Source organism: Pogoniulus pusillus, chromosome 28 (assembly GCF_015220805.1).
Source record: "Pogoniulus pusillus isolate bPogPus1 chromosome 28, bPogPus1.pri, whole genome shotgun sequence".
In the NCBI taxonomy this organism is placed as follows: Eukaryota; Metazoa; Chordata; class Aves; order Piciformes; family Lybiidae; genus Pogoniulus; species Pogoniulus pusillus.
This window is the reverse complement of record NC_087291.1, coordinates 18,886,869-18,902,551: the sequence shown is the minus strand read 5'-3', so window position 1 is coordinate 18,902,551 and position 15,683 is coordinate 18,886,869. Positions and strand designations below refer to the sequence as shown.

The following is a 15,683-nucleotide window of genomic DNA, read 5'->3' as shown; positions in this document are numbered from 1 at the left end:
GAGCATGATAATATTGGGAGATAGGGCTGTGGGATCTCAGGTTTGTGGGTGGCATTATCAAACCTAGCAGAGAAGTAGTAGTCTTAAAAGCAAGGAGAATGGTGGTTTGAGCTGCGTTGCCAGCTGCTCAGTTTCCCAGCACAGAGCACTGGAACTCGACCCGCCTTCTTCTCTGTAAAGTATTTTCTTTCGGAAAGGAGCAGCCCCTGCCCTGCCTTCCCCCCCCAGCCACCTGCTGTCCGCCGCCCCCGCAGTGCCGCCGCGGGGCAGGTCCCCTCTCTCCGCGCTCCCGGCGCGGCTCCGGCGTGCGCGGGGCAGGGCAGGCGCCCTGGGGCTGGCCTCTGCAGGGAGCTCTCCTTGTGTCCCTCACAAACGACTGCTTTGGGAAGGACCTCTGCAGATCGAGTCGAACCCGGCTGCTGGAGCAGGGTCAGCCTCACACCCCTCACCCTGCAACCGCTGTCGACAGAGGCGGGCGCGGGCCGGGCGCCGCCGCAGCCTCCGCGGGCTCCGGAGCGCCTCAGGCCGCGGGCGGCTGCGGGCCCCAGGCCCCGACCGAGGCCGGACCGGAGCGGCCCCGCCGAGCCCTGCGGGCGAGCCGCGGCACTGCGCGGGGTCAGGCACACGGCAGCAGCGGCGGCGATGGCTGCGAGCCGGGCAGCAGTTGTCAGCAGTCGGCCGGCGGCCGCAGGCACACAGGTAGGGGAGCAGAGCCCGCGCCTGGCGTGGCGGCTGCAGACACAGCCCTGGGCTGGGCTGGCCGGGCCGGGGAAGGAGCGGCTCGGCCTGCCGGCGGAGCTGGGCCAGCAGCTCGAAAGCTGACGGCGGGGATCATGAAGAAATTCTGTACAGCGAGGGTGGGGAGACACTGGGACGGGGGAGCTGTGGAGGCTCCAGGCCTGCAGTGCTCGAGGCCAGGCGGGTGAAGCCCTGAGCAAGCTGTGCTGGTGGGAGGTGTCCCTGCCCATGGCGGGGGCTGGCGCAGGATGAGCTTTGAGGACCCTTCCCACCCAGCCCGTTCCGTGAGTCTGTGATTCACCGTTACATAATTTTGCACAGCAGAAGCCCAGCTAAATCAGCTTTAAATAGCAACCATTTCAAATGGTGTCTTCGCAGAGCCTTCCCCAGCGTTATTCTCATGGAAATCAGGTCTGCATTCATAATTACAGCAGCAAGTTCAAGGCTTCTGGAAAATGAGAGTGCAAAAGATAGAATACAAGATTGCATGTGTGGAAATGAGATTGAGCACTGAAGTGATAATATACTCTTCTATTAATCTGAATAATTTCCTCCTTCCTATCTCCATCTGTAGAACAGGGAATTCTGTCTCCCCAGTGGACTGATTTGGTCAGAAAGAATCACCCATGCTGCTTTATACACAACACTGCAGCAGACAGAACCAATTTCCACTAGGCCCCACGTTTCTCCCCCCCAGAGCATCTAGTTACCATTAATGTAAGTGCTCAGTGCTGTCCTCCTATTGTCCTGGCCATGAATAAATCATCAGCCATATTTTATTAATGAGGCCCAGCTAAGAATATTCCCAAACTGGCTGTGCACTCGTATCCTGCAGTATCAGAGAGGTGCAGGCTGTACTTTTATTCCTCTCTCAGGGAAGTCTGAAAGCCGCAGTGAGGTGATTAAAGGATCCTAGAATTGTTTGGCTTGGATCATCAAGTCCAACCATCAACCCAACACCACCATAGCCATGGTCAGTCTCTCTAGTTTCAGGTGATAGGAGGGGAGGAAATGGCCTCTTACTGCACCAGAGAAGGTTTGAGTTGGAGATGAGAAAAAATTTCTTTGCTGCAAGAGTGGTCAAGAGTTGGCACAGGCTGCCGAGGGAGGTGGTGGAGTCCCCATGCTTGGAGTTGTTGCACAAAGCTGTGGCCATGGCACTTGGTGTTGATGGTTTGATGGAGGCTATGAGGAGAGGGAGCTGGGGGTGTGCAGCCTGCAGCAGAGGAGGCTCACTGGTGACCCCATTGCTGTCTGCAACTACCTACAGGGAGGCTGTAGCCAGGTGGGGTTGGGCTCTGCTGCCAGGCACCCAGCAACAGAATGAGGGGACACAGCCTCAAGCTGTGCCAGGGCAGGTCTAGGCTGGATGTCAGGAGGAAGTTGTTGGCAGAGAGAGTGATTGGCACTGGAATGGGCTGCCCAGGGAGGTTGTGGAGTGGCTGTGGCTGGAGGTGTTGCAGCCAAGCCTGGCTGGGGCACTTAGTGCCATGGTCTGGTTGATTGGCCAGGGCTGGGTGCTAGGTTGGGCTGGATGAGCTTGGAGCTCTCTTCCAGCCAGGCTGATTCTGTGATTCTGTGGTGGTGTTGGGTTGATGGTTGGTCTGGATGGTCTTAGGGGGCTTTTCCAGCCTAACTTGTTTATGATTGTACTCTTTAGTTCAAAGGAAACATCCATTGTGTGAAGGGAATCCAGAGAGGCAGATATGAGTCCTTCCTGCTTTCCTGCCTCCAGTTTCCAGGCACAGCATTTATTCTTTCCCTTGGCATGAGGAGCTTAGACTTGAGGATCTTGGAGGACTTTTCCAGCCTTGATGATACTGATTCTCTCTATTACTCCCTGCTCTTTGCATGTTTTTATGGTGCTTCTTGCCCTGAGAACAAAGAGCTTCCAGGATGCTTCTTCTGCCTTTTTGCTGTGTTTCGGAAGTGATCCTTGCTGCTGTTTACTCGAGCTGCAGTGGCACGATCGCAGGGGACCTTCCCTGCCTGCCTCTCGTTACCCACCTTATTCCCAGAACAAACAAACGCTCCCGCTTGCATTCCCCACTCCACCACTGCAGATTCTCTGGAGGACGGAGCTCTGCAAATACCTAGACAGATAAAGCAGCCAGATCTGCTTTTTTTCCTCCTTTGGATGGGAGGGGATCCGGGGAGCAGCCAGCAGCCCCTCGGTGCCTTCCTAAGGAAGTGTCTTTTCTCCAGCAGGAGATGAGGTGTCTGGTGCCCATGGACTCTGGAGCTGGCTTCCAACACTGCAGTGCTGTTTTTTGTGGTGTTTAAAGTTGCAGTGCTGCCATGCTGCTAAGGAGTTGCTTTTTCTGTTTAAATATTTAATGGCTTGTTGGAGCCCCAAGGAAAGGACAAGAATTTCTTTAGTGGCCCACTCTGACTGAAAAGTTTTTCCTTAACCCCTGGATGTGTTGAAATTGTTCCTTATTGCAGGAATTTATTAAGCATAATTTGGTTTTTGGGGACCACGAAGGACTGGAAAAGTTACTTTTGTGTAGCCCTATGTTAACATTTTGAATATGTTTTTTCGTGTTGGAGAAAATCTTCCATTGGAGACTCTTCAAAACATCTGTTTCCTTAGAAAACATTCCCTCACTGCAGACTACACAACTGCTCAGCAGCAGAAGTAAAGCTTCCTTGTGGGCACTGGATGCAGGCAGGTGTGCCACATCAGGGCTTGGTTTGGTGGCTGTGGTGGTGCTAGGAGACCTTCGTATCTCTACAGCTCCCTGCAAGGAGGTTGGAGCCAGGTGGCGGCCTGCCTCTTCTCCCTGGGAACAAGGGATAGAAGCAGAGGAAATGGCCTCAGGTTGTGCCAGGGGAGGGTTAGGTTGAACATGAGGAAAGATTTCTTTGCCACCAGAGTGGTCAGGGCCTGGCAGAGGCTGCTCAGGGAAGTGTTGGAGTCCCCATGCCTGGAGGGGTTCCAGAAAGCTGTGGCAGTGGCATTTGGGGCCAGGGTTTGGTGGCCATGGTGGGGCTGGATTGCAGGTTGGACTGGGTGGTCTCAGAGGGCTCTTCCAACCTTAATGGTTCTGTGAATCTGTTCTGTGATTTGGGATAGTTTAATGGCCATGGTGGCCTTAGGTTGGTGTTTGGACTGGATGATCTTAGAGGTCCCAACTTCAAGGGTTCTGAGGAGACAGCCCTTGACAACAGGGGAGCCAGAGCTGCTGCCAGCTCTCCTCTCCCGGGCGTCTGCTTTGCGCTCCCATCCCCCCGGGGTTCCGCAGGCTGACCCTCCAGTGGGGGCCATCATGTCCTATTTCCTCTGCTGCCTGAAGGGATGTGAAGCGAGGCCTGCACAAGCAGCCTGGCCAACATCTTAGCCTGGGAGAAAGGTGTTGAAAATTGCTCTTGCTGCTGCACTTTGCCTGAAGAAATCCAAACCTGTTACAGACTAGCAAGGCAGTGATGCTCCTGGAGGCTCCACACTCCTGGCTTACAGTGAGAGCGGAATCCAGAGCTCACCACGTTCCAGCAGATACTTGTCTCGGGGCTCAAATACATTTCAATATGCACTGGAAGATGGAGAACTGAAATTCCTCTGGGCTTTTGTCCCAGGTGACATCCCAGGTGACATAGTTGAAAGCCAGGCTTTGCTCTCTGTAACAGCTGGCTCTGCCTGGGTTAATAGGCAGCAGTCCAGATGGGCTTACAAATGGGCACAGTGGTGTTGGGTTGACAAACACAGGACCTCATGGACAAACTGGCTTCACCTCACAGAAAAACGGTGTCCTGCCCTGCAAACAAATCCCTGCAGCCCCTGTGAGCTGCATCTGCCGGGCACAGAAGGGGATATTGAGTGCTTGAGCATATGCCAGAGCACAGGACCCCTCTGGGCATGGCAGGACCAGGTGACCTCACCTGCTGCCTCTGTTGAAGCTTGGTGAGCGGTTTACCCAGTGCCTGGTATGAGCAGGATTGTGCTGCGAGGTTCACTTGATAAAAGTGAAGCTTCTCAGGTAAAAAGATGGGAGGTGAGAGGGAGGGGAAAGTGCAAGAAGTGGCATGGAATTGTTTTAGCTGACAAAGCCCCCTGAACTCATCCAGCCCAACCACTCTCTGACTCTGCCAAGGCTGGGGCTAAGCCATGGCCTCAGCACCACAGTTCTGCCTCCTGCAAACACCTCCAGGGATGGGCATTCATCCACCTTCCTGGGCAGCCTGTACCAGGCTATGAGAACCCTTTCAGCCAAGAAATTTCCTCTAAGGTCCAAGCTAGCCCTCCCCTGGTGCAACCTGAGGCCATTTCCTCTCCTCCTGTCACTTGTTCCCAGAGAGAAGGACCAAGGCACCCACCTTGCTGCAGTGCTGCAGAAGCTGGGAGGAGCACACATGAGGCACTGTGGGCCTGGGGTAGCATTAAGCAACTAAATGCCCTGGAAAAATGGGGTTAAGATGCACTCCTTCCTTTTGCTGCTTTCTGCCTCTTTGGGAGCTGCATGGGAGCCTCAGACACTGCAGGCAGAGGGGCATGCACTGAGAGGGCATACATAGGGGTACTGCTGTGAAGAGGAGCAGGAGCTCCTTGCTTGCACCAGGTTGCAAAGTCCCCAGTGCGAAATGCTGTGCCTTGAATTTCAGATGCCAGAAAAGCATGAGGCAAACATACACATCTGAGAGTAAGACTTGGCCTGTTGTGCTTTGATCTTTCAGTGAATATTGAATTTTGACTATTAAAAATAGATGAAAAGTATTCAACAGCAATCAGACATCACCTTCACCACAAAATAAACCTTCCCCACATTTGTTGCTTTCTTCAAGCCATGAATATGTCAGACCATGTGCTGAATTCCAACCTGCCCCAGAGCTGGAGTTCTGCTTTCTGCTAGTCCTTCTCTGCACTGTAGAAACTACACAGCTCAGAGCACTCAGGCCAAGCTCTCTGCAACTCCAAGTCCAAGGGCATTTATCATAGAGAGAACTGGCTCAGGGCCCTGGGGTTGTTCAGCCTGGAGAAGAGGAGGCTAAGGGCAGAGCTCATTGCTGTCTGCAGCTCCCTGAGAGGAGGCTGGAGCCAGCTGGACGTTGGGCTCTGCTCCCTAGGAACAAGTGACAGGAGGAGAGGACATTGTAGAGTCATAGAGTGGCAGGAGTTGGAAGGGGCCTCTGGAGATCAAGTCCAACCTCCTCTGTCAAATCAGGATCACCTAGGGCAGGCCACACAGGAACACATCCAATGGCCTCAGGTTGCCCAGGGAGAGGTTTAGGTTGGGCCTGAGAAGAAACTTCTTGACGGAGAGGGTTCTGAAAGCCTGTCACAGACTGCCCGAGGGGACAGCTGAATGTCCATCCCTGGAGGTGCTTCAGAGCCATGTAGGTGTGCTGCCTTTTTTGGATGTCCCTTTGTGGTGACTTGGCACCCCTAGGTTAGTGGTTTGCCTTAGTGATCTGAAAGGCCTCTTCCAACCAGAATGGTTCTATAGTTCTCTTATTAGTCTTCAGCTTTTCTCGTTAGGCAAACTTTCTACAAAGCCAGGAGCAGTGGCCAGTAGTGCAGCCTGGCACGGACTGGCAAGTGACACACAAGTGAAACCGTAGTGAAGTGACAGCAACCGAGTGCCAGCTGCCAGTGCCCAGCACAGCCCTTCCTGAGCGGCCTCTTTGGTGAGGGCAGCTGCCCAGGTGTGGCAGCACGAGCTCTGAGGAGCCCAGCTGCCACACGTGGCAAGCCTAAAGCAGCTCGCACCGGCGGGGCGCAGCGAGTCTGGGGAGCGCCAGCCCCACCTGCCTTCTCTTTCGCTTGCTTGAAGGACCCAGCTGTGCTCCTGGCCACCCGGCACCAAAGCAGGAGGACCACCGCGGCTGCTCCGTGGGAGAGGTTAAGCTGGAAATGCAGAGAGCTGCGGCAGAAGGGGTAAGTAGATGTGAAAATTCCTGCTTATTTAACTTGCCTGTTGCTGGATAGCTCACTGGAGGAGTAACCTCTCTGCTCCCACAGCGGGGATTTGTTGTAGCAGTCTCCGAGGAGCACAAACTGATCAAATTAGAAGCAAGGGGCAATAGCCTGGGGCATTTTTCCAGATGACATTGAATCATAGAATGGCTTGAGTGGGAAGAGACCTTCCAGATCTTCTAGATTCAACCCCCCTGCCATGGGCAGGGAGCACCCATTGCAGTGCTACACCACGCTCATAATTAAGGACCTCTTCCTAACATTCAGCCTAGACCTGTACTGCTCTAGTCTCAGACCATTGCCTCTCATCACTTATTGTTTAGTCCATGTCTGATACCTCCATGGCAGAAAGGGAAACAAATTTACATTGATTTGGGTTTAAATATTTAAAAATATTCTGTTCCAGGATGAGACACAGGTTTGAAACTGGAATTATACTGGGGCCACATTAGAAACCATGAACTAAAGTGAAATTAAATCAGAGCCACAGAACTGCTGAGGTGGGAAGAGACTTTAGAGATCATCAAGTCCAACAGCTCAGCTAGAGCTCACAGTCCCACTGCTACTGTTAAGCTGCCACAGCTAAAGCATGTTCCTCAGCACCACATCTAGCCTGAGGACCCTTTCTGGGAAGGAATTCTTCCTAATATCCAACCTGAGCCTCCCTTGGCACAAAGTCTTGTTTGTGTCTCCTGAAACATGGAAATTCTTGGGTCAAAAGAGTGTGGGATAGGTAACAGCTTCTCTTGGTGACGCATCCTCCCATAGGGTTTGAATTCATAGAGTCATAGAGTCATGTGAGTTGGAAGAGCCCTCTGAGACCCTCCAGCCCAGCCACCAACCCAGACCCACCATGGCCACCAGCCCATGGCCACAGTGCCATGGCCACAGCTTTCTGGAGCACCTCCAGGCGTGGGGACTCTACCGCCTCCCTGGGCAGCCTCTGCCAGTCCCTGATCACTCTGGCAGCAAAGAAATTCTTCCTCAGCTCCAGCCTGAAGCTCCCCTGGTGCAACCAGAAGCCAGAACGTGCTTTTGTTCTCCAACAACAACAAACTTTCCATCTTCCCCTTGACCCCACACAGAGCTCTGTGCCTCCATTTCTAAGTGACCATTTCTGCACCCATGGATCTAAACAGTTTCCTAGAGAGAGAACTTTGCTCTGTCTAGACCAAGGCTTGGGCAAAATGAGATTTACTGCCAAATTTCTGTAAAAGTGAAACAAGCGGAGCAGCAGAGGAGGTCTGTGACAGCCTGACAAGCAGACACTGCTGGGCTAAATGAGATTGGCTTGCAATGTAATCTGAAAGAGCCTGTGGGTGGGAATTTATCTTGAGGGACAAAGAGTGAAGTAGACCTTCAACCACAGCACCTGCCAGGAATATCTAGCTTAAAAATCACAGTTTTACATCTGGAGGGAATAAAAAGGGGTGGGAAGTAGGCAGCAGGATGAGACGGCCCACACAGACAGATCTTGGGTCATATTGGCTGAAAATCCTGGGGCCAGGACTCTGTGGAGGTCCAAGCTTGCTGCTGCTGGTGTCTGGAAAGAAAGGAGTGTAGAGAGGAGCTGAGGTCTTTCAACAGATGTGCTGGCATGGTCACCACAGCCCTGCAGAGCTGTACCAAGGAGAAGCTTTTGCCTCTGTCTCTCCATCAGGGTTTTCAGCTGCTGGGACTTTCTGGTCATGAAATCGCAAAGTCACTGAATGGGGTTGGAAGGGACCTCTGGAGATCAAGTCCAACCCTTCTGCTAAAGCAGGTTCCCCAAGGTCAGGTTGCACAGCAATATGGACAAACAGGTTTTCAAAGTCTCCAGAGCAGCCTCTCTGGGCAGCCTGCTCCAGGCTCCAGCACCCTCAGACCAAACAAGTTTCTCATTAAGCTCAAGTGACACCTCCTGGGTTCCAGTCTGTGCCCCTTGTCCTGTCCCTGGGCACCCTGACGAGAGCCTAGCCCCAGCCTCTTGCCCCCCACCCTTTATCTCTTGCTGAGCATTGGTCATATCCCCTCTGGGACTGCTCAGCTCCAGGCTCAAGAGTCCCAGGGCTCTCAGCCTCAACTCCTGAGAGATTTCTAGTCCCCTCCTCGTGGCCTTCACCAGACTCTCTCCTAAAGCCTCCCCTGTCATTCCTTGGTGCGCAGATTGCCCTCTGGGGCTGCTCCCTGAGCTTTCCCACTGTGGTGGTTAGGGAGTTTCCCCCCCTAGTTGGAATCAGCAGGCCAAGCCAGAGGGCTGGAAGTGAAACTGCAGCTGTTTCCAGCACTACACACATTTACAAGCACATGTGCACAATATTTACCATTCTGTACAAAGTACAGACAAGTTAGAAGTAATACAGAAACACCCCTCCCGAGCAGCAGGACTGCCCAGGAGGGTTCCCAGGCAGCTCCCTCCCTCTACCCACCCCTCCTTATCTCAGAATGAACCAAAACAAGCCCTCCTTTGAACGCTCAGCTGATTGATTCGTAGGTAAGCAGGGGGATGCCAGAGCCGGGAAAGGCTTAGAAGGAGATGGTCAGATCAGGTTGCAGAGGAGGGAAGGCAAGATGCAGCCAGGCACACAGACTGAAGTGAGAGACACTGCTATTGTTCTGACCTCAGCAACACCAATAGGTGACACAGACATCACTATTACTCACTTTTCACAGCCAATGATCTAATTTCTCTTGTTAAAATACTCCAGTTCCCTCAAACCAGCACTCCCTCTCTTCACCCAGGTTTCACCAAAGCAAACCAGCTGCTCGATGCCAGACAAAGCTTTGCCCAAACTCATTTAGGTGAGAGCTATCTCAGTATGGTTACTGCTGTGGTGGCCCAAAGCAGAAGGTGATCTTCTGCTGGCAAGTACCCATCGTCATTTGCTAGCCTTGCCTTTGAGGGCCAGGAGGAGTAATTGAGGAGGTACCAAGCTGTGCCACTCAGCACAGAGGGGCAGGCTGCTTCCGTAGCACAGCAGCAACAGCAACACAGAGCACAGTGCCTATGTCTCCAGAGCAGCAGCATGTGTGCATGCCAGGGAATGGTGCTAGACAGCAGCAAGCAACTGGTGTGGCTGTGACAGCAACTTGTTAACACTGCCCCACAGTTACTTTTGGGCTTCCAAGCACCAGGAGTTCATGCATGCTGCTGCGAGGTGCAGTGGGGCTGACAGACACCTGCTTCAACAGCTGGCACTTGGCCATCAAGCACAGCACAACTGACTGAGCAAGAGGAGGAGAAGCCCTGAGGAAATCATAAGTGGGCCCCTTGCTCCAGGAAGGGCATTGAGGGTCTATAGCAGATCCAGAAAGGGGCAACAAAACTGATGAAGGGTCTGGAGAACAGGGCTGGGGAGGAGCAGCTGAGGGCCCTGGGGTGTTTAATGTGGAGCAGGAGGAGAGGAAATGGCCTCAGTCTGCACCAGGGGAGGGTTAGGTTGGATATCAGGAAAATTTTCTTTGCTTCAAAAGTGGTCAAAGCTTGGGAAGGTTACATGTCCTGATGGATTGAAGTCTAGAGGGCTGGACATGAGGCTGTCCATACAGACAGCCTGCTGCTCTTACTTCTATCTTCTTTGGATGAGACTCAAACCAGTCTAACCTTGTGTCCCGGGGACAGTGAGAGGTGTCTGCCTCTTCTTGACTTTACTGCAGCATGATCGTAGAGGGTTTGGGTTGGAACGGACCTTCAAAACCATCCAGCCCAAACACCTGCCATGGGCAAGGACACCTCCCACTGGCCCAGCTTGCTCCAGGCCTCATCCAGCCTGGCCTTGAACACCTCCAGGGAGGGGACATTCACAGCCTCTCTGTGCAACCTGTGCCAGTGTCTCCCCACCCTCACTGTCAAGGATTTGTTCCTCCAGTCTCAATCTCCCCTCTCCCAGCTCAGAGCCATCCTCGTCCTGTCACTCCCATCCCTTGTGCAGAGTCCTTCCCTAGCTCTCCTGAAGCCCACTTCTGACACTGGCAGGCTGCTCTGAGGTCTCCCCAGGACCTTCTTTTCTCCAGGCTGAACAGTCCCAACTCTCCCAGCCTGTCCCCATAGTAGAGCTGCTCCAGCCCTCTGATCATGTTTGTGGCCTCCACCAGACTGTCTTGAACAGTTCCATGTCCATCCTGTATTAGGGAGCCCCAGAGCTATATGCAGTGCTTCAGCTGGGGCTATGATGCTGAGTGTCCCCAAAAGTTAGGGGAGTTGCCCTTCATTTTAGAAAGAGGACAGAGTGGTGGATTTTAGTTCCAGATCCAAATCTGGTTTCCTGTGTCTTTGGCCTTTTTCTCGATTCATCTCTGCAGCCTTGGCACTCCCCCACTGACCTCACCCATCTGCTCCCCAGTGTGTGGGAGTGCTGCTGTCGGGGTCAGACAACTGGAATTCTGGAGTCAGGAACATTCCTCCAAAGACCTCTTTCATGGCCCATCTGCCTAGCTGCTAACTTGTTTATGAAAGTGACGCTGACAGAGGGTGTTCTCTCTTTCTGGATGCCAGCTGGAAGCAGAGCTGACCCAGGTTTTGGAAGCTGTGTTTATCCAGTGTAGAAACCAACAGCACTTTGAAGCTCCGAGAGCTGGAACAGCAGCTCTGTGCCTCTGACTTGAGCATAGCAGTGCCACAGCAGCTCTGGAAAATGAGCTGTTGGTACACCCCACTTATCCCAGCTCCCTAAACAAAAGGCATCTTTATTAAGCCCACAGGATGGCCTTTGCCTGTTTTCTCCTGCAGATCCAGCTGCCTTCCCAACCTTCTCATCTTCCTGACATCCAGATGATCTGTTCTTCCTATCACCAGGAGGGCTGTCAAAGGTCACAGCCTGAGCTGGATTATCTTTGCAAATCACTCTGGCTCTAAACTCTCTGGGCCTTAGAAAGCAGCAAAATACTGCTAACTTGGGTAACAAGTTTTCCACCAGTTTTATTATCATCTCCAGAGTGCTGCTGTATGTCCCAGGGTGGTTATCTCTCTTGTTAGTGCACTTCCCATGTCCTCCCAGTTTTGCAAAGCACTGCATGCCATTTTCCAGTGGCTCAGGAGCTGGCCTGCTTTAGGCACAGCATGTTCTCCACTTTGCTTGTTTTACTTCAGCAAAGAACTTGGTCACGATGATTTTCTTTGCTTCTATGATGAGCTACAGATTCAAACCACTGCTGGAGAGAAACACATTCTTTCAGGCAGTGCTGGAATCTGGCTCTCAGAACATGCTGGGAAAGCAGAGATAACATTTCTACTGCAGGAGATGTCTGTGCTGCAGATTGAGCCAAGCATCTGAGTTTTGCTCTCAGAAGCACCCAGACGTGTTCTTGCCAAGACTCACCATTGCACCAGGAGACAGTGTTGCTGGTTTTCTCCTGGGCTTGCATTTTTTTCCCAAACCTAGTTTACATTTTATTCCTACATCTGCTTCCTTAAGATATCAAAGTCATCCCAGGCTGGACCAGTGTAGGTCTCCACACGCGTTTCTGTTTTATTTTGGGGTTTTCAGTTTCAGAAGGCACATTACAAGATGTGAAGTCAGTGCTTGTGCCGAGCCAGCAGGAACAGAGGCACATATTTCTGCAGATTAATAATTCCCTTTACTGGAGATCTCATGAATTCTTCCCCTCCCTTTTCCTTCTCCCCTCAATGATTTCAAAGTCCACCCAGTGATGGCAGTGCTCAAGTCACATTTATACAATTATATAATTATCTGCTTCAAAGATGTTCTTAAGGAGAACATTTGACCAAACACAAAACAAGAACTGAACTGGCACCATGAGCAATTTCCTCTTCACTGTAATCATGACCACAGCCAGTAGAGAAAAACTAAAATTACAGAACCCTTAGGAAGTGGAAAACATCTTCTGTAACTTAGTGGTAGGCAACCAGAAGTGGTGCATAAATCTCCGTCAGTCAGCTCCGCAAGAGAGGCTTCTATGGAGAACAAAGCTGGTTTGGGTTTCCTGTCCCTAACTTTAGCATTCTGAAGGTGTCTGCTTGCACTGAATTAGTTATGCAGGCTTGCTCTGCAGGCACTGGAGAGAAGCTCCTCTCTCCCATTCTGTAGAGATAAGAGTGGGTCACCCTCTGGAACTGGCTGTCTCTCACCATAGATTCTTGGGGCTGCAGGGAGACTTTAGAGCAGCCTGTCAGTACTTGAAGGAGCTGCAGGAGAACTGGGGAGGGACTTTTGACAAGGGCTGGGAGTGCCAGGATGAGGGACAATGGCTCTGAGCTGGGAGAGATTGAGGGTGGAGATGGGGAGGAAATTGTTGACAGTGAGGGTGGGCAGACACTGGCACAGGTTGCCCAGGGAGGCTGTGGCTGCCTCCTCTCTGGAGATGTTGAAGGCCAGGCTGGGCCGCAATTTCAGAAGGTCCTAGGTGACTGGCTTGGAGCAGGTGGCTCCTTTTTCTGGGTAAAGCGAGTGAGATGAATCCCTGGCACCAAGTCCTCATAAGGATTATTGCCAGCTATGTACTGCACACCTCTTTGTGCCTGACATCACTCCACACACTCATCCACACACAGAAAACTCACAGCAAGAAAGAGTATTTGTGTATTTTTGTACAGGGTAAACAAACTCCTCAGCAAAAGAGGAGTGAAGTGATTGCCCTACACTGAGGGCATCGTGAAGTGGCAGGTACTAGTAGGCTCAGTTTCCAGATGGATGGCCTGGTGGTCTTTCAGTAGGAGCTGAGGTTGTGAGCTTGTGTGTTACGCTGCCAGGCTCTGCTGCACTGCCACTGAACACCCCACAGCTGCAGAACTCAGTGTGGTTTTGCTCTGGCACAGCAGCATTCCAAGGGGCTCGTTTCACTAAAGCTTCAATTTCAAGTATATCTGAAATATCTTATTAAAAGAATTATTCTGCTATTATCATTTAATCCAGCCTGGTAGGAACATGACATTTGACAGCTTAGGGCTGAAAATCCCAGCTGCCTTTCTGGATTATGAGCATGAAGTTTTACAGCTGCATGTGGCTAGCCAAAGTAGGGTCAGCAAAAAAAAAACCCAGAATTTTCTCTGCAGGTCACTAAAGCTGCAGCTGAGTTGTTGGTGGGACTCCCAGGAGACCAGAGGAGCTGAATTAGCCTCACTCCTGGACCCATCTCTCAGGGGAGAGGTCAAAAATAAGCCATGGCAGGGAGTGTGCTTGGAAGCCTGGAACACAGGCGTGAGGACCTGGCTAAAGGCTTACCCCAGCTCCTCAAGGGTCCTCAAGGGAGGTTCTCCTACCCCTCTGCTTTGCCCTGGGGAGGTCACATCTGGAGCATTGTGTGAAGTTCTGCACTCGACAGGTCAAGAGGGACAGGGAACTGCTGGAGAGTCCAGCAGAGACTCTGAAGATGCTGAAGGGCCTGGAACGTGTGTGAGGAGCAAAGGCTGAGAGCCCTGGGACTGAGAGCATGCAGGGGAGTAGCCTCAGAGAGGATCTGATCAGTGTCCCTTAATAGCTGAGGGATGTCTACTCTATACTGCTGCCCTCCTGCCCACCCTGCGCTGCTGCCCTCCTGCCCACCCTGCGCTGCTGCCCTCCTGCCCACCCTGCGCTGCTGCCCTCCTGCCCACCCTGCGCTGCTCCCCTCGTGCCCATCCTGTGCTTCTCCCCTCGTGCCCACCCTGTGCTTCTCCCCTTGTGCCCACCTTGTGCTGCTCCCCTCGTGTCCACCCTCCCTCCCGTGTCTTGTCACTGCATCAGGAATGTGTCGTCCATGCTTGAAATGCTTTCATGCTCCCAACCCAATTCCCTGAGGAAGCAGGGATGCAGATGGAGTCAGAAATCAATTGCTAGCCCCATTTCTAAATGTGGAGTGGCAGGAGGATGAAACCAGGGAAGCAGTGGTCAGGCTAAGGGCCTGTCCTAAGTGCAGCATAAAAGGGGGCACAGCAAAGATGCCTGGCAGAGGCCAGGGGGCTGGATTCATCAACACATCGCAGTCGTGTTCCGTCTGCAGGTAGCTGAGGAGAGCTTGGGCTCAGCAGCAGCCTCTCCTTTGTTCCCTGCCTTTCTGACCTGGGGAAGAAAATGGATTGTCCTCCCTATGCAGAGTTCTTGTTAAAATATTCCACATGAGGACAGAACAGCAATCAAAACCGAGCTAGGATGTGAAGAACATTCCTCTCAAAAGGACCATTATGAGCCTGCCCCTCCTGGGTCTTTGAGAGCAGTGTTCTCTGGTCATGCAGCAAAAGGCACCGGGTGACCTGCTGCTGTGCTGGCCACAGGGCTGCCAGGGCCTTGCTTTGGCTCTGTCATCTGCAAACTGGGGCAGTGAGGATGTAAATGTCAGGCCTGGAGAAAAGAGCATAGAATCCTGGAATGGGTTGGGTTGGAAGGGACCTTCAAAATCATCTAGTTCCAGTTGGCCTGCCATGGAGGTCCCTGCCATTCCATGATTCCATTTTCATGGGAGGAAGCTTAAACTGTTTAGGTTTTTGGAGACTGTACGCACAGAACTGCTCTGACTTGGTTGGGTTTGGGTGTTTTTTCCCCTGCAGTCCTTGGCAGTGCAGATCTGCAACCCAGAGGCTGCCCCAGCCCAGCACCCCGAGCTCTGACCTCAGAGCGCCAGAGGTGGTTCTGGTGCCTTTCTGAGCCATGGGAGCTTAACTTGGGCTCGAGCAGAACAGAGCCCATCTGGCAGGGATATAACTGTGCTCCCTGTGAGAAATCCCTCTGGTAGGCTGTGGGGGAGAACAAACTGGCAAAGCCACCAGTGCCCACACGTGTCTTCTGCAGGGCACCATGTGCACGATTGCCTTCTGGTTTGCACCCAGGAGGACATGAGGGAGCACGGAGCTAATGACTGGGTACTGAAAAGGGCAAGCAAAGACTCCAGATGCCTCCAGCTGACAGCCTGTTATGAGCAGGGAGCTTGTCCCTCTCGGGAGTACATTTTATGAAGGGATCTTTGATTATGTGGGCACAGTAGTCGCAAGGCTCGCTGATTATTAGTGGGAGAGAATGGCTCCCAATCCCCAGGGAGGGTGTCTGTCACAGACGTGTGCCGGTGCAGGCTGGCAGGGACTGATTTCCCCGGGATCGGTTTCATTCCGACTTGCTCTTTAGCT

The 15,683-nt window shown here is 52.5% G+C and overlaps 1 long non-coding RNA gene across 2 annotated transcripts in view; it reads left to right on the top strand.

The window, feature by feature from the left end:
• LOC135187821 (uncharacterized) overlaps window positions 1-15,683 on the top strand; it is an 83,797-nt gene that overhangs the window by 62,160 nt on the left and 5,954 nt on the right. For both annotated transcript variants that reach the window (XR_010307461.1, XR_010307460.1), the window contains one exon: window positions 6,507-6,610. This is a non-coding gene — a long non-coding RNA (uncharacterized LOC135187821). The remainder of the gene's footprint in view (window positions 1-6,506; window positions 6,611-15,683) is intronic.